The 18,891-nt window shown below is 45.6% G+C and overlaps 1 protein-coding gene across 1 annotated transcript in view; it reads left to right on the forward strand.

The window, feature by feature from the left end:
• The first annotated feature begins 1,548 nt into the window (after positions 1-1,548).
• The window catches only part of VILL (villin like), an 88,945-nt gene continuing 71,602 nt past the window's right edge, over positions 1,549-18,891 (forward strand). Inside the window, exon 1 of the mRNA XM_044293585.1 lies at positions 1,549-1,694. The gene's annotated coding sequence lies outside the window, so the exon portion shown is untranslated. The remainder of the gene's footprint in view (positions 1,695-18,891) is intronic.

Here is an 18,891-nt window from a genome sequence, read left to right on the forward strand (position 1 = left end):
TAAATTCCACATAGGAGCCCAGTAGTAATAATGCCACCTAGTGCCCAAAGTAATAATAATAATGTACTTTATTGTGCCCCCAGTAATAATACTGCCTCTTTTAGTTCTCACAGTAATAATAATGTATATTATTGTGCCCCAAGTGATGCCCCTTATAGTGCCCTAGTAATAATTATAGTAATAATAATAATTATGCACCCCATAGTGCCTCCAGAAATAGTGCCCCCTATGGTGTCCCCAGTAGTAATAATATTGCTCCATATAGTGCATCCAGTAATAATAATGCTTCCTATAGTGTCCCCAGTAGTTATAATATTGTCCCCTATAGTGCCCCCAGTAATATGTTCCTCCAAAGTAGCCTATTAGAGACTAGGAAATAAAAAAAACATCTCACTTCCATTCCATGCCATTGTCTGCGGTGCAGGCGACAGGCCTATTCTAGCCTGCAAACGGAGATGCCTGTGTCCTGGCACAGTTGGTTATGATGATATCATAGTGCTGCCCGCGTCTCACAAGTGCCATTGATACATTATCTCATAAGGGTTAGGCCAAGTGGTTTGTGGCCTATGAGGGTGAATGGTGGAACAGCTGAATTCAGGAGAATAATCTGCGTCTCACCTCATAGACTTTTACAGTCACCAGCCAGGTACATGAGGACCTGAGTCACTGCTGGGAACATCATGTATCTGGTAGCTTGAGAGGCCCCTTGGCATCGAATGACCGGCAAATTTCCTGGTAGGATCTATGGCCAGTCTGCCTCAGCAGAGGAATGTTGGGGAGTGGCACACTGTGTGCTGTTCTAATTTTTTGCCACCTCGTAGAAATGATTGGGCCCGTGTGAAATCTGCAAAAAATGTGGATTGGACGCGGTTCGAAAATACAGTCATGTAAATTCACCCTAAATCATACCTTCCTTGTCTCTCTCTAGCTCACATTTTTAATAGGATATGAATAAAAGTTATATTTTATCATCCTCGTCTGTTATGAATTTTATTATGTATGAATAGGGAAAATGACAATTATTTCAGTGGATTAATAGTACATGGAATTGGATCGTGTTTGCATCTGTGTGGGAAGTAAAATTGTGATCCCCATTAGGGACAAGGACTGATGTGAATGATAACACAATTTGATTGCTTTGGTTATTTGCACGGCAGTTATTATCAGTGCTCATCTGGAAGCGGACAACAATTGCTTCATGTAAATGAGCCGTTACTCAAAAAATTGCCATAAAGCATTTTAAAAACCTCGTGGCTAACTTGACAAGTAAAAAAAATCAAGTATTACCGATCCAAAAACAATAGACTATCCCGGATTTAGCTGTGTCTACGCTTCATATAGTAATTGCAAGCTTTGATTTTTCCTCTTCCTTGTATATCATTTACTCATGCAGTTAAGCACTCGACTATGCATATTATTTTAAGAGTGCAACCTTCGTACAAGGGACCTTCTAACAGGAATCCAAATTACTTATTGACTCACTTAGCAGGACATACCCCCCTGTATTGTGGGCAGGGTGCATGGTAAGAGAATTCAGGGTGGGTCGACCCAGCAGGTAGGAGGATCACTGCAGGTGAGTCTGGGCTCAGGTTACAGGTTTGGGAAGCTGTGCTCCTGCGACAGATAGAGGTGACAATATTGGTCCTGACAGAGAAAACTTGAAGAGAAGAAGTTCGAGTCATCGTATATCTAAGGTAATAATTTTTATTCTATGTGTGAGATCATCTGTAGTGTGCTGTGGATGGGAGATGGTAAGAACCATCATCCTTCTCCTGGGAACTACTCGTTCACTTGTCCCTTACCTGTGAACACAATTGTTCCATAGATGGTTTGTAATATGTTCAGGGATCGTTCGCCATTTTTCTGTTTCCTGACAACAAACTGTAATACTGCACATACTTTACTGATTGTGACTATATGTATATCATATGTATATATATATATATATATGTGTGTTATGTAGGTAGAAAGCATTACTTTCAGTAGTTATAACTATTCTGTGTCATGGTAATAATGAGTAAAAAGGCAAAGTGCTACCATGGAACATGATACATACTAGTAGGTACTACATCGGTGTCGTTAGAAGTGTATTGGTGGATCAGGGAGGCGATAATTAACCACTCTACATTTTCAGAGGTGCGTTTTGCTGGTATTTGCAAGGAAAGGTAGATATGAAGGGTGTTTCCCTGTGTGACTCCTTACTGAAGCATGCAGAGTAACCTCCACCCTATTACCTCAGGAGATGTATACCCTACAGGCAGATCTTCCACAAGATATATAGGTTATTAGAAGCCTGTTTTATCTTTAGTTGGGCGAATATTAGATACAGTTTCCATACTAACTAACTAATATGCATTGCTGGTATTGCATATACGTTTTAATGTGGTGAAGGAGATATTTTCCATTACAAATGTTATAACTGCTGTATCCCTTTCTTATGTGAGGATTTTGTTGCTTTCTCATATTGTACTTCCACATATATTTTTTTGTCGCTTCTGAATTTTGCATCAATGATTCCCCTGCTCCATACTAGAAATGTGTGTAGTTAGAAGTGTGTTGGTGGAGCATGTGCCGGATGCCAACTATTGACCGCTCTTCCTTTTCAGAGGTATTCAGCCACAGGTCTAGGTGAAGGAAAACCTTGCTTGATTGTGCTGCACACACCTAATTTATATACGCCATGATGTGAATAGAACTGTGTGCGCACAGTCAGGGAAGGAGATCTGTATGGAATTTTATTAAAATTTGCAATAGCTTTGTGCATTACTATCAAAAGCTTCCATGGCTAAAAGTGGCATGCTCTATCAAAACATTATATAAAAAAAATTGCGTTACGCAGATTTATAAAGTGTCTCTAAAGTTGGAGGCTCACTTTAAACAGAAATTTTGTAATACTATGTAATACAATACATTGTATTTTATTGCGAGAACCAGCAAATGTGTCCTCATACAATCAGGCTGTGTAGAACATGTCGGCCAGGTACACACCCAGCTGAGTTTGGCAAAGTCAAAGCAGAACATATTTCTAAACAAATATTTTCTCTCCTCCTCCTCCTCCTCCTCCTCCTCGATGCAGTAAGTGACTATTGTTAGTCCAGATTTCATGGTAACAGCTGTCACCATGTTTCAATAGACTTAATAAAATAACTACATTATCATTCAAAATGGTGACTCTTGGTTATTCCAAGCAAGACTTTTAGTTGTTACACATTAAACGGTTTGTCCGGATTCAGAAAGAAACTGTACAAGACATGAGATTTTCCTGCAGAAAAGAATAATACTTAATACTTATTGGCAGATTCCACTCCACCCTGGGGCAGACTTGAAATTTAAAGTGGCCCCGGAAAAGTGGCCCCATGATGTATGTGGGCCCTAATTGACAAAAGGTGGGGACAATATGAGTAGGTGGGGTCAACACAAGAAGGCAATGCCAGCATACATAGGTGGGGTGTGCAATGCCATAGAGGGACAGTATATTGTGTTACACTTTAGTATTTGGTTCTGCAGCACAATATACTGCCCTAGCAGAACCAAATACCAAAGAGTAGCACAATATACTTCCTCAGCAGAACCAGATGCCACAGTGCAGCACAATATACAGCCCCAGAAAAACCAAATACCACAGTGCAACACAATATATTACCCCAACAGAACCAAATACCACCTCCTGAAATACCCCCACATCCCTTCTCCCAACAATGAACTATTTATCTCTCCCTCCATTTTATCTACTCATCTGACCACTTGCAAAAACCTGTTTGGCAACATAAAACACTTCCTTCCCGAACACACACAAATACCTCATGCCCTCTCCTACTCCCCCACCTCTTAACACTTTCTCTGCTTCTCCTTATGGCGATATATCTCCAAATCCAGGCCCCACTCAGCAAATCCTCATTATCACATCTACCTTCCACTACCGATCTCCTTCTATACATTTCTGCAACCCCTTAAATCTGAAAACCATTCCCCTGACCCCTTCTCCCTTGGTCCCTTTTGCAGGAGCATTATGGAATGCTCGCTCTGTCTGAGACAAACTCTCTTACATTCAAGACTTCTTCATCTCTCACAAACTTTCCTTTCTGGGTATCACAGAAACATGGCTGACACCCTCTGACATTGCCTCTCCTGCTGCACTCTCTTATAGCAGATTTCATTTCACTCACTCCCCCCGCCATGGCTGCAAACATGGTGGAGGAGTTGGTCTTCTTCTACTGCTCCTACAGCCTAACTCCACTGCCACCCTCCATTACTCTCCCTTAATTTGAAGTGCACTCTGTACGCATCTACTCTCCCTCCAACCTCCAAGTAGCTGTCATTTACCCCCCCCCCCCCCCTGTACCACAGTGCTTTAGATGGCGACCAAAATGGTTGCCAATGTGACCTAATGCTGTCAGTGTTATCCAATACATTCCAGAACTGTAAGGGTTACACAGCATCATAAATCAATATAATGCTATTCGATCCCGGCAGTGCTGGGAGGTCAGTACAGAGCACCTGCTTGATCTAGAAAAGGACAACTATGTTAATGCAAGGCTCCTTACTGACATGTGAGGTGATGGGCAGAGAGCGGTGAGCTGCTCCTTTCTGCTCCAAAGGCATGTGAAGTTAAAAAGAGGGATAATTTCACTAAAGCAGCCTATAAGGGGTTAAGCCCAGACTAGTTGAGCTGCCAGAGGAGGTATCCTACCTTTCCCACACATCTGTTTTGCTGCCAGTAAATGGAAACCTTCAAGCTTGACATTCACAGACTGTATGTCCATGTCTAACCACCTTTACACAGTGAGCAGCACTAGAATATGGACAATCTTCCCTCCCTCTGGGAGCAAAGGTTTTCATTCACTGACAGCAGAGGTGTTGAGAATAAAGAGCAAAGCTCCTGAAGTATTATATTTATATGCCCCCATTGTCCTATAGGTGCGAGTCCCACCACTGGGACTTGCACCTATATCGAGAACGGAGCCCCGCAAGGTGGTGGCTGGAGGACTCCGGTTGGGCCACCACCAAGCCGGCTCCCCATAGAAGTGACCGCGCATGACTGGCCACCGCTCCCATTGACTTCTGTGAGGAATATGGATTATTATTTTATGTCAGCCATGTTCCCACACCAGCCATCAGCTGTCAGATAGCAGAGGTAGTGAAGTCCTGCTTCAAAGCCCAGCCAACTGGCAGAGAACCTCTTGCAGGCCACCTTTGTTCACAATTTCTCACCTCCAGCCAGCCAGCCAGGAACGAAGATAATGGAACAGGAAAACCCTCTCTGCAGGGGGTCTAGGCCATTCCCCAGTTCAATGAACATTATCAGACATCATGGAATTAAGGAATTATGAATCGCCCGTCGATCACAGACATAAACCAGATGCATATTTGTGTCACTGTGGCCCCGATGAACAGGCCCGTGGTCATAGTTTGGTGGTGGGATGTCAGGGAGGGGAGATATACTATCTCCCCACAGAAACTAAATAACAGTACCATACTGGTAGCCGGAACCCATGCGGATCCATTGGTCCCAGAACCACCAATTTGCGACCTTCTGGTCTGGAGCCATTAGCCCTAATTGGTTTTGTGGCTCATGTGCTTCCAGCCCAGCAGAAGGGGAATGGACCCCTCCTAGAGGCCGGGAGGGGCCGGCTACAGGTTGAAAGGCTGGTGCCAGCAAGCGGGCATGTATTTCTCTGAATGGAGCTCATTGCGTGCCATGTGTTAAGAGAGATCTGCAACCAGCTGACATCACTGCTTCCTATGTGACGACAGCTAAGAACTCATCACAACCCAAAGGACTCCTATACCTGGTAAACTGACTTTTGTTCTGCTTGTACCACGCCATCTGTATTTGTAACCTCAGACCACTGTATATATTGTTTGTGTGTATAGTGTTATTTCTAGAGAGCCCTTAAGGCAATTAAATATATAATTTAATCTTGTGCTGTCTTGTATCTCGATCACCAATCCCCACGTTCGTGTTTCGGCCTAGTAATACACTACCGCGGGTTGGTTTCTTACCCTATATAATCCCGTTAGCGGACCGGGCTTATATCAAACAAGAAACTAGTGGCAGTATACCCGGGCTGAGAACGCGCTGTTTCACTGGGGCAATGAAAAGGCTCTCTAGGCTTGTTGCCTCTCTGTGCCCACATGGACAGGAGGTGTCTGTGTAAACTGTATCAAGCTGACCTTACCTCAGGGGTGTCAAACTCAAATTCATCGGGGGCCGCATCAGCAGTTTGGTCACCCTCAAAGGGCCGGTTGTATCTGTAGGATGTATACGGTTGTATACTGTATGGGGGCAGGGGCCACAGGGTGACGTTATACTGTGTGGGGGCAGCTGCTTGGTGACGTTATACTGTATGGGGCACTAGGGCAGCCCCAAGGTGACATTATACTGTATGGGGGCCACAAGGAGATGTTATACTGTATGGGGGCAACAGGGAGACATTATAGTTTATCAAGTGCCACGTGCAGTGCAGATTGCAGGCAGGGCCAGAGCCTCAGAAGACAGACAGCACAACCTTAGCATTATACTGATTTATGATGCTATGTAACCCTTACAGTTCTGGAATGTGTTGGATAACACTGACATAATGCTGTCAGTGTTATCCAACACATTCCAGAACTGTAAGGGTTACATAGCATCATAAATCAGTATAATGCTACGTGACCCCAGTCAGCGCTTGCAGGTCAGGCCGGGAGCTGCGATGTGGACAGGCTCCGGGAGGAACGCTCATCTGCAGGGGGCCGTGGGGTCTCTCACTCCTCTTCTCCCATCTTGGTCTGCAATTACTCAGTCTCTGGAGACGGTGTGCTGACTTACTGTGCGCTCCTGTGCTGGCAGGTGGGCGGAGACTTTGATACAGGAGCCGGGAGGAGCGGGGGCCGCCTGCAGGAAGTGATATGTACGGTACTCATATGCACGATGCAGGGGCAGGCTGACATAGATGTAGGAGCGGTCAGCTCGCGGCTAGCATATGACCGCTCCTATTACTGCCCAACCGACATGTCCCTGCTACTTGCCCGCACAGGGCTAAACAACTGTGCAAACTACTTGCCCGGTGCCCGGAACTGCATGTCTCGGGCGTCGGGCGATAGGAATTCCACACCCCTGAAAGTGGAGGTTTCCTGTGTAGAACGGCCGGCGCCGCTAGAGGGCAGACGTTCTCTGGCTTGTAGGCTGCCGCGCATGCGCTGAAGAGGCGGCTTTCTTGTGTCAAAAAAAAAAGCGAGAATAAAAGGTGAAGGCTGGCGGCCGCCGGCGGCTACGCGGGCCACATGACGAGGTCTGGCGGGCCGTATTCGACCCACGGGCCTTGTGTTTGACACCCGTGCCTTACCTGCTCCTCCAGGAAGGCGTAACGTCACGCCTTGATAACCAGTGACCATACCATATCTCGCTGTCAGTCGGGGTACGGTATTCGTCACAACTTCTATGGGCTCAACAGAAATAGCTGAGCAAGCACTCGGCTATTTTCGCAAGCCCCATAGAAAATGAATGGAGGGCGGCTGCGCACGCGCAGTGCGCCCTCCTTCACTTTCAGGGCTCCGTTGTCGAAATAGGTGCAGGTCCCAGCAGTGGGACCCGCACTTATAAGACAATGGGGGCACATCCTAGCATCCTTTAAGTGATTGGTCTTTTAAGGTTTGTAGTGGGGATAGTTCAATTTAACCCATTCTGTGTTACATATAGAAGAATACTAGTTTGAAACCCCCTTAAAAAAATAACTCCTTAAAGGATTTGTATACACTAATTTGTGAGACTTGCAGGACCTTTGTTGGTAATCATACTTACCTGATCCCCAGTGCTGGGTCCCGTCTCGTTTGCTCCCCAGCACCCGTTGCTTGTCTTGATTCCCTTCATGAAAACGTCCTGTTTGATGCAGTTACAGCCAATAACTGATGACTGCTTCCTTTGCATTATGTTAAATGGTCTTGTGATGCAAGGGGAGCAGATCTCTACAGTGGCCAGTGATTGTCTTGATGCCACTGCAGCCAAACGTTTTCAGGGAGAAACCCAAGATAAGCAGCAGAGGCTTGGAAGTGAATGAGCCAGGACCCAGCACCTAGGGATTACCAACGTGAATCTGGCTAGTCTGACAGGTCATGGAAATGAGTGTACAACCCCTTTAACTGGGTGGGCTGTAGCCTAGCAAACCTCATGCTCCTAAGTTTCCCAAGTTTTTTGTTTTTTTATTGGAACACCACAGTAGCCATGTTGATGGGGGTTTTAATGGAGGAACAGTGAGGGGTGTAATGAAGGACGGTGAGCCTCAAGATTGATGGGGTTAGAAGACCGAATCAAAAGTTGAGACAAATGGGCAACTACACAAGGTAAGACATGTCTTTTTTTTTTTTTTTTAAGTATACCGTAATTATATGTATTTTAAATATGTGACTAAAAATTTAATTTGGCTCCTACATTTTTAATGGCTCCTTGATATTTTTTTTAGTCTGGAGCACTGGCCCAGCCACTATCTTTCTTAACCACTTCAACACTTGGCTCTACACTTTTTTTCTGTAAACATCCCCACTATCAGCATGGGTTACTTCAACATCCCCATTGACACTTGCCACTCAGCCGCCTCTAAGCTTCTAGCCAGAGGTCAAGTCCTGGGAAAAAAAGTGTGGGAACTCGCCCAAGATCCACTGCCACCCCGACCTCCCACCCCCCCAAAAAAAAAAAAATATATATATATATTTTGCAGAAAATTCTGTGCAACATAAAACGTAAACAAAAACTGGAATTCGCGCAAAATGTCTGTTCAGGAGTAATTAGTCTCTTTCATATTATAAGCTCCCCTTATATATAAAACTTACTTACAGTTCTGAAGACTCAGACAGTTCTCAGACAGTTCTGGCAGGCTTGGCCTCAGGAGTGCTGACAGGCTTGGCCTCAGGGGTGCTGGCAGGCTTGGCCGGGCAGAAGGAGTGTGGGAGACTGAGGCCTTTTTTCTCCAAGCTGCTCCAGAAAACTAATATTTTTCATTACACCTCAGGTCAGACCAATCAGACCCCCAATGTTAATCAGAGCTCATCAGCTTACAGCCCCAATAAGATCCCCAATGTTAATAAGACCTCAGATCACACCTCAGCTCAGGCCCCAATATGAATGACCCCCAATCAGACCTCAGATAAGCCCCCAGTAGCCTCATAGCAGCCCCCAGTAGCATTATAGCAGCCCCCAGTAGCATTATAGCAGCCCCCAGTAGCCATATATCAGCCCCCAGTAGTCTCTCCATCAGCCCCCAGAGCCTCTCACCAGACCCCAGAGCCTCTCCATCAGCCCCCAGTGCCTCTCCATCAGCCCCCAGTGCCTCTCCATCAGCCCCCAGTGCCTCTCCATCAGCCTCCAGTGCCTCTCCATCAGCCTCCAGTGCCTCTCCATCAGCCCCCAGTGCCTCCAGTCTCACCAGCCCCCAGTGCCTCTCCATCAGCCCCCAGAGCCTCTCACCAGACCCCAGAGCCTCTCCATCAGCCCCCAGTGCCTCTCCATCAGCCCCCAGTGCCTCTCCATCAGCCCCCAGTGCCTCTCCATCAGCCTCCAGTGCCTCTCCATCAGCCTCCAGTGCCTCTCCATCAGCCCCCAGTGCCTCCAGTCTCACCAGCCCCCAGTGCCTCTCCATCAGCCCCCAGTGCCTCTCACCAGCGGCCCCCTAGTGCCTCTCCATCAGCCCGCAGGCCCTCCAGACAGTTCCTCTCCATCAGCCGCCTCATAAAATAAAATAAACACTTACCCTCTCCTGCTCCTGGACACCGCCGCTCCTCTCCTCCTACGCGATGATCCTGCTGTCGGCTGTGCTGTGAAGGCTGCGCACAACATGACATCACAGAGTGCCTCAGCCCTCATGCCTGTGCACAGCCCTGCACAGCCGACAGCCGAGGACCAGGAAGCGGTGAGTACAAAGCCTTCACCGCTTCCTGGCCCTTTTGCCCGGCGTTAAAGACAGGCGGCCCTGAAAGGGAACGGCATTCCTGCTATGAAAAAAGTGCAGGAACGCCGTTCCCACATGTTCCCACAGCACTCGAGCCCTGCTTCTAGCACTCTTCTTTCTCCTTCGGCCTCCCGCAGTGGTCCTCCACTCCCACCCACAGAGATGGTCACACTATGGATCTTATCTTTGCCCTCCTATGCTACCTAACACGCCTCTCCCCCTATCCGATCACAACCTACTCACCTTCACTGATCTCTCCCGCTACTCCCCCAGTTCATACACTAACACACCCCTGCAGGAATCTTAAGCATCTTGACTTTCGCTTGCTTTCTGACTCTCTTCTACTGCTCTCTACCATATGTTCCCTCCAGGACGCAGATGCTGCCACCACTCTGTATAACACCACTATAAGTACAGCTCAGGACTCACACGCAACAACCCAGAAAATCAACAGACAACCCTGACACACTAGCCTGACCAAAAAACTGAGACAAGCTAACAGAGCTGCTGAGCGGTGATGAAAGAAATCCATTCTAAGGATCACTTCACCACATACAAGCAATCCCTGCTGATTTTCAAATCCTTTTGCTGCTGCAAAACAGGCCTACTTCTCATTTCTCATATCTTCGTCTCACAACCCTCAACATCTTTTCAACACTTTTAACTCTCTTCTCTATCCCCCAGTGCCCCCACCATCACATTTCATCTCAGCTGAGGACTTTGCCACATACTTTAAACAAAAGATTGTCAACATCAGAGAAAGCTTCAGTGCACATTCCCCACAGTCCCTCTACACAACTACTAAGTACTCTTCTCCCAAAACCTGCTTCTCCACATTACAAAAGAAAAACTTTCCACCCTAATCTCCAGATCACATCTCACCACCTGTGTGCTTGACCCAATCACATTCCACCCCATCCCCAATCTCACGACTGTGTTTATCCCAGCCCTAACTCGTCTCTTCAACCTATCAATAAAAACTGTAGTAAAAAGGAAAGTTCAGCAGCTCTCACCTGCCCCACCTTCACCTGTGAGCACGGAGGACCCGTGTCAGGCCCAGGTAACACAATGCAAAAAGTTTCAAGGAATCCAGCTCCACTTCGGTAAAAGAATATTTATTTATTTTGCTTGCCGGAAAATCACATCCAGTTACACTTACAAAAGTCTTGTCTACGCGTTTCGGGCTCATGAGTAAGGGCTTGAATTGTTTCTGGTAGCCCGAAACGCATAGACAAGCCTTTTGTAACTGTAACTAGATGTGATTTTACCGCAAGCAATATAAATATTCCTTTAACGAAGTGGAGCTGGATTCCTTGAACCTTTTTGCAATATCAATAAAAACTGGTGTCTTCCCTTCTGGTTTTAAACATGCTACCATTACACCCATCCTCAAAAAGCATTCCCTTGACCCATCTTCTTTGTCCAGTTATTGCCCCATATCACTTCTCCCATATGCCTCAAAGCTTCTTGAACAACATGTCCATTCTGAACTGTCCTCTGACCTCTCTTCCTGCTCCCTCTTTGACTGGCTACAATCTGGCTTCCGACCCCACCACTCAACCGAACCTGCCCTTACCAAAGTCACCAGCGACCTGCTTACGGCCAAAACCGAAAAACATTACTGTGTCCTCCTCCTCCTCGACCTGTCCTCTGCCTTTGATACTGTCAACCACTCCCTTTTGTTACATACTCTCTCATCTCTTGGCATCACAGACCTGCCACTCAACTGGAAAACATCATACCTCACAGACCAGATATTTAGCATCTTCCAACAGACCCCCCCAACAGACCCATCTATAACTATCAATGGCTGCACAATATCCCCGGTCAACCAAGTCCGCTGCCTTTGAGAAACCTTGGATTCTGCCCTGTCCTTCAAACCACACATTCAAGCACTTTCCACCACCTGTCGCCTCCAATTAAAAAAATATATATCCCGCATCCGTGCATTCCTCAATCGGGAGTCGACAAAAATGCTTGTGCATGCCCTCATCATCTCCTGCCTAGACTACTATAGCATCCTCCTCTGTGGCATTCCATCTAGCACTATCGCACTCCTCCAATCTATCCTCAACTCTGCTGCCCGACTAATCCACCTCTCACCCCATTACTCCTCTGCCTCTCCCCTCTGCCAATACCTTCACTGGCTTCCCATTGCCCCAGTGAATTCAGCTTAAAATACTAACAACTACATACAAGGGCGTCCACAACTTGTACCCTCTATACATATCTGAGCTACTTTCCCGATACATCCCCACACGTAATCTCCGGTCCTCACAAGACCTCCTTTCTCATCACCTCTTCCCACAATCGTCTCCAAGATGTCTCCTGTGCATCTCCCATGCTGTCTAGCCCAATACATCAGACTCTCAGCTACAGTGAAATACTTCAAAAGAAACCTGAAAACCCACCTCTTAAGACAAGTCTACAACCAGTCATCCTGCTAATGCTATACCACCATGACTAGCTTTACCCTCACCTACTGTGTCCTTCCTCCATACCTTGTAGATTGCAAGCTCTCAGAGGTAGGTCCCTCTCTCCTTCTGTACCAGTTTGTAACTCGTCATGCTTAATGCAATTGTCTGCATTATGTATGTATACCCCTTTTTATATATACACAGCACCATGGAATGATAAATAGTAATAACCAAAGACCAAAGTGTAGCACAATATACTGTCCCAGCAGAATCAAATACCAAGATGTAGCACAATATACTGCCCCAGTAGAACCAAATACCACAGGCAGCACAGTATACTGCTACAGCACAACCAAATACCCTAGTGTAGCACAGTATACTGTCCCAGCAGAACCAAATACTACAGCACAAAATGTACTGCACCAGCAAAACTAAATACCACAGAGCAGCATAATATACTGCCAGAGAAGAACCAAATACCACAGTGCAATACAAAATACTGTTCCAGCAGAAGTTTGTATTTTATTATAATACCCCTAGTATTAAAACTTCCTCTATAGTGCAGAATTAAAATACCCAGTGTTTCCAGTAATGTCTAGTGTTGAGCGAGCATGCTCAGCCGAACTGCTGTCCGGCTCGAACATCGCTATGCTCGGCACATGGCGGTACTCAGCCGAGTACCGCATGTGCTCATGCGCCATGCTCGAGTCTCCTCCCTGCACGTTTCACGGCTGCTATGCAGCCAATAAATGTTCCGGTAAGTATTGTCCTCCCTGTAATGCCAGTAGCCACCCGATGACGCATATTCGGCTCAATTGTAGTCAGGGAGAGCTGCACTTCGGAAGGCAAAGATAGTGTAGGGAGTGTGATCGCAATCTATTTAGTAGAAAAACGTTTCAAAGACCCAAAAGTCTTTTTAAGGACTATTATGTGTGGTGGCAGGCTGGCAGTATTTTATAGCTACAGTACCAATTTTTTTCCCCAGCATTTTCAATAATTTTTCTGTAGGCAATAGGCATTAAATAAGAGAAATCCTCTGCCATCCTCTCCACTGTACTCACAAACTCCCGTAGCCGGCAGGCCGTGCGGCAGCGCAACTCACTGACGTCACGCGCCTGCTCCTCCCACTTTATGAATGAAGCAGGCGGAGCAGTTTGTGAGTACGGAGAGGATTTCTCTTGTTCACATATGCCGCGGCAGTCGGACGCCCATGAGGGGAGCGGGGCGAGTCGGAGAAAATAGGTTGCGGAACGCCGTTCCGGGGCATTTTGCCACAAAAAAAAAGGCCTGACTATATGGTTACGTTATATGCACTGTATAGTGGCATACTATGTCCTATAATGTTGCCAACCGCATGCATCCGTTCAGAACGGATCTATTTGTATTATCTTTAACATTGCCAAAACGGATCCGTCTTGAACACCATTGAAAGTCAATGTGGGGTTGGATCCGTTTTCTATTGTGTCAGTCACATTGTGTGTCAGGACGGATCCGTTTGCCTCCGCATCGTCAGGCGGACACCAAAACGCTGCAAGCAGCGTTTTAGTGTCCGCCTCCAGAGCAGAATGGTGGCGGAACAGAGTCAAACTGATCCATTCTAAACGGATCCTTATCCATTCAGAATGCATTAGGGCAAAACTGATCCATTTTGGACCGCTTGTGAGAGCCCTGAAACGGATCTCACAAACGGAATCCAAAACGCCAGTGTGAAAGTAGCCTAAAGCTGTCTTGTAATAAGTTGCCCTAGTAAATCTCCGCAATAGTTTTTGATTCTGACAAAAGGATGTGGCTTTTAACTTTGGCATTGGAAATGTTGATTTATTTGGGATTTTTATAGCTGTGGTTTGAAATTTACTGACTTAGCAGTGAAAGGGTGAAGACCAGTTTAACCCCCAAGCTTTTATTACAGGTGATGTCCTATAATGTTGCCAAGCAGGAAGATATCACTATGAGCTGGTTTTGTCTTTTTAAAGTAGTGTCCAGTAACTTTCCAGTGAGCTGCCTGGAATTGTGTATATCCAGGCCTGTAACCTCCTCTACAATAACAAAGAGGACCTTTCATGGGTCCAGACACTATGAAATAACTACCAGGATATTTAGGGCATAGTGCACTGATTTAATGTTGCTTAAAAAAAATTCTGGGCGCCGCTCCGTTCCCCCGCTGCGCCCCCCTGCAGTTTTCCCGGCCGGTATGCTAATAAATAGCATCGGTACAGGGAGGAGGAGACTGCCCTGTTTCTCAATGGGAGTCTCCTTCTTCCTGTGATGCTCTCTGCTGTGATTGGACCGCGCTACAGCCAAGGAAAAAAAAAAAAATCACCTTCTTCCTGGCTGTGACCCTCTCTTTTGTGATTGGACTGCCGCTACAGCCAGGGAGAAGGAGACGCCCATTGAGAAACAGTGCAGTCTCCTCCCTGTACTGATGCTATTCATTAGCATACCAGCAGGAAAACTGCAGGGCGGCACAGCGGGCGGATGGAGCGGCGCCCAGAAAAAATAGTAAGCAATGTTACATCATTGCCCTACATATCCTGGTAGTTATTTCATAATGTCTGGACCCATGAAAGGTCCTCTTTAATAAGAAAGTAACTTGTTTTTAACCCCTTAGTGACCACTAATACTCCTTTTTATGACATTACAAAGGGGCCTTAGGCTGGGCCGCCATTTTACAGTGGCCCAGTCTAAGCGCTGCATGGGTCTACTGTGCAGCGGAGAGTGGGAGCTTGGCTCTGATATGAGAGCCATGCTCCTGCTCTAACAGCCCAATCCTGGCCATTTAACCCTTTACAAACCACCGGCAATAAATGCGTGCAGCATGTAAGCAGTTACAGAGGGAGCAGACCCCCTCTGTCTCTCATTGGCTCCCCATGAATGAAATCTTGGGTGTCGAGGCCTGCCTCCAGCATGTCCCTGCAGGTGGCGCCTCTCTGGCGCAGCCTGCTGGTGATGTCAGTATAGCACTAACAGTAAAATACATTGCACCACATAAATAGTGTAATGTATCTTAGAAGCAATCAAAAGATAGCTTATCAATCCCTTGTGGGATTATTAGTTTAAAAAAGTTAAAAATAAGTTTTATTTAAAAAAAATTGCAAGTATAAAAAATACTGTTTTCCACTGAAAAAAATGCTTTTCAATGGAAAAAAAATTGCAAAAATAAAATCTCCACATATTTTTGTTGCATAAAAACATAAAAACTCAATAGCAGTATTGCTGTTTTTTCCCCTACCCCTCCCAGAAAGAGTTAATAAAAGTGGATCAATAAGTTATGTGTACACCAAAATTGCACCATTAAACCCCAATTTGTCCTGAAAAAAAAGCTCTTATAGCTCTTGCAAGGCAACAATGAAAAAATTAAATGTCTGTGAGGGGATTCAGAGTTCGTATGCTGATACAATTGTCTTTGATCTGCAAGACAGCAGCATGGAATTTAAATTTATCTTGGTTTGCCCTGTAGCATATTCCAGTGGCTAGACAGGTAATAACAATGATCCTGGAAAGCGCCCGACTGTATAGGGAGGGTGCTTAGGGACTGATGGTCCTCCCCCCTCCCCCCTTTTCCCCTTAGGGGCATTTAGGAATCTGGCCCCGTCTCAGTAATGGTTAAGTAGGTTGCAGATTAGGGTCATTAAGGGTTAATTCACTGGGGATCCTCCCTAGACAAGATGGGGGCGGTGCAGGAAATCCTGAAGGTCACATATACCTCCTCTCTGTCCTGGTCACTTCCTCTTGCAAGTGGAAGCAGATTGGCCCTCCCTCCCTCCCTTTGCGGTTATTCTTGGGAGGCGGGTCGAGGTGCACGGTTCTGATCAGTTATGGATACTTGGTTATTCTGTTTTGTTTTTTCTATTCTTAAGAGACCCGGTTTTGGATATTGCTCCGATGATTACGGCTTTTGAGAGCTGCGAATTCTGGTCGAGTTTATGAAGTCACAGCTGGCGGCATTTGAGTACAGCGGAGATATGGTAGTAGCAGATGGCGTAACTGCCCGCTGGGAGTCCAGCGGCTGGCAGACCGCTCTGATGATTACGGCTTAATTTGCCCGCTGGGAGTCCAGCCTTTGGCATACCGCTCCGATATTATGGTTTATTAAGGTTTGCCGCTTTAATAAAGAAACTGTGGCCGATCACCACCCAGCAATAAAGTGATACAGTTGTCGGTGTCTTTTGTTATGGGTCAAGGTTGGGTAAAGGGGCCAAGGGTGAGTTAAAGGTGGTACCCCCTCCCCCTGTTTCCCTAGATACCAGCAGTCTGATAATAACAGAGAAGTGATCTTCAAGTGGACACTAACTTTTCAAGCTATTTCTTCTCAAATGTCACAAATCTGTAAATCACTTTGATTACAAATTTTCATGTTATCCACCCTAAAAATGCTTCTGAAATCTCTGCCACTAGTGGTCTCCCTTCTAGCAATTTTGCTGTCTACTCACCGTTAGGGATCATGCACACAACTGTATTTTCTTTCCTTGTCCGTTTTGCAAAACCATTTATTTCAATGGGTCCGCAAAAAAAAAAAAAGAAGAAGAAGTTACTCCTTGTACATTCCGTTTCCGTATGTCCGTATTTCTGTTCCGCAAAAACATATAACATGTCCTATTATTGTAACATAGTACATAAGGCCGAAAAAATACATTTGTCCATCCAGTTCGGCCTGTCATCCTGCAAGTTGATCCAGAGGAAGGCAAAAAAAAAAACTCTGTGAGGTAGAAGCCGATTTTTCCCACTTTAGGGGAATAAAAAATTCCTTCCCGACTCCAATCAGGCAATCAGACTAACGCCCTGGATCAACGACCCCTCTCTAGTAGCTATAGCCTGTAATATTATTACGCTCCAGAAATACATCCAGGCCCCTCTTGAATTCCTTTATTGTACTCACCATCACCACCTCCTCAGGCAGAGAGTTCCATAGTCTCACTGCTCTTACCGTAAAGAATCCTCTTCTATGTTTGTGTACAAACCTTCTTTCCTCCAGACGCAGAGGATGTCCCCTCGTCACAGTCACAGTCCTGGGGATAAATAGCTGATGGGATAGATCTCTAAGCTGCCTGACACTGTTTTTTGCAGCTTAGTTTGCCGTTTACGGACAAGGATAGGACTGTTCTATTAGGGGCCAGCTGTTCTGTTCCACAAAATACGGAATGCACAAGGACATCATCCATATTTTTGGTGGATTCGTGTTTTGCAGACCGCAAAATACATATGGTCGTGTGCATGAGCTCTTACTATGTGAATCCCATTCTAAACAGAATAGACCGACTGAAGGAAGTGGTTGTGTCTTCCTTCACTGGCTGGCTCCAGAGCTTATTGAGCTTCTGAGCTCAGGGCAGAGGCTCCTTCCCCATCCGTAGCTCAGAGGTTGAACAGTGAAGAATGCTTAGCCTCTCTTACTATTGTTCTGTGTACGACAGCCACATCTTCACTCCAGTACAAAGTGTATTTCTTACCCAAGTCATAACAGAATACATTTGTGAAGTGCATGACTGCCTTTGCATGTGTTAGTTTTAGCTTGCTTATTAGTTAGCATTCCTCAATGGACTGACTCTGCATCAGTTTACTAGGGGGGCTAAGAACTAGTAGTAAACAGAAAGAGTGCAAGTGTGAAATACCAACCTCCGAATAGAGGAGCTTGTATGGGTTATTGTGACTGCAATTATCAGTAAAGGTAATCACAGTAATTTGCTCATATCAGTATGTGAGATATACATTATGTGTCATAAGTTGTGAGATCTTGGGTAACCGATACAATTCTGCATTAGTTTTGCCCACAAAAAAAACATGGTGGTCCTTTAGCTGATTGGCCCCCTCAGCCTCCAGCCCCAATAGCATTTGCATATGACTATAGTTATGCCCATCCTTAGAATACCAAAATATGCAGGTGGGATTGGATTCAAATTGGTGGAGAGAGAATGGCCTTTTCTTTTAGATCCAATCACACACACAATCTGCGATCGCACACATGATGGCATATGCTGAAGAAATCACTGCCAGCTCTAGCCACACCAAACACTTTATTGTATTTATTCCCACGCTCTGCCAGGGGAAAGGAAAGAGCAGAGTGAAACCTAGATTATGTGTCACACCTGAACTCCAAATATTTGCTGACATTTTTCTGGATATGGTGGTGTGTTACTGTATAGTCCAATGCTTAGATTAGCCACTGCTAAACAATGATTTATGTGTTGGACAAATATGAATATTCATTTTAGCATTAAATAAGGGCTCATGCACACGACTGTATTTTGCATTCAGTATACTGGCCGTTTTTTTTAGTTCAGTATACGGTACATATACTGAACCATTCATTTCAATGGTTCAGCAAAAAAAACTGAAGTGTCTCCGTGTGCATTCCGTTTCAGTATTTCCGTATCGTGAAAAGATAGAACATTTCCTATTTTTGTCCACAAATCACAGTGCTTGGCTCTATTCAAGTCAATGGGTCCCCCAAAAAAACAGAACACATACAGAAATGCATCCGTATGTCTTCCGTATCCGTTCCGTTTTTGCTGAACCATCTATTGAAAATGTTATGCCCAGCCCAATTTTTCCTATGT

The sequence above is a fragment of the Bufo gargarizans genome, chromosome 5 (assembly GCF_014858855.1).
Source record: "Bufo gargarizans isolate SCDJY-AF-19 chromosome 5, ASM1485885v1, whole genome shotgun sequence".
Lineage (NCBI taxonomy): Eukaryota > Metazoa > Chordata > Amphibia > Anura > Bufonidae > Bufo > Bufo gargarizans.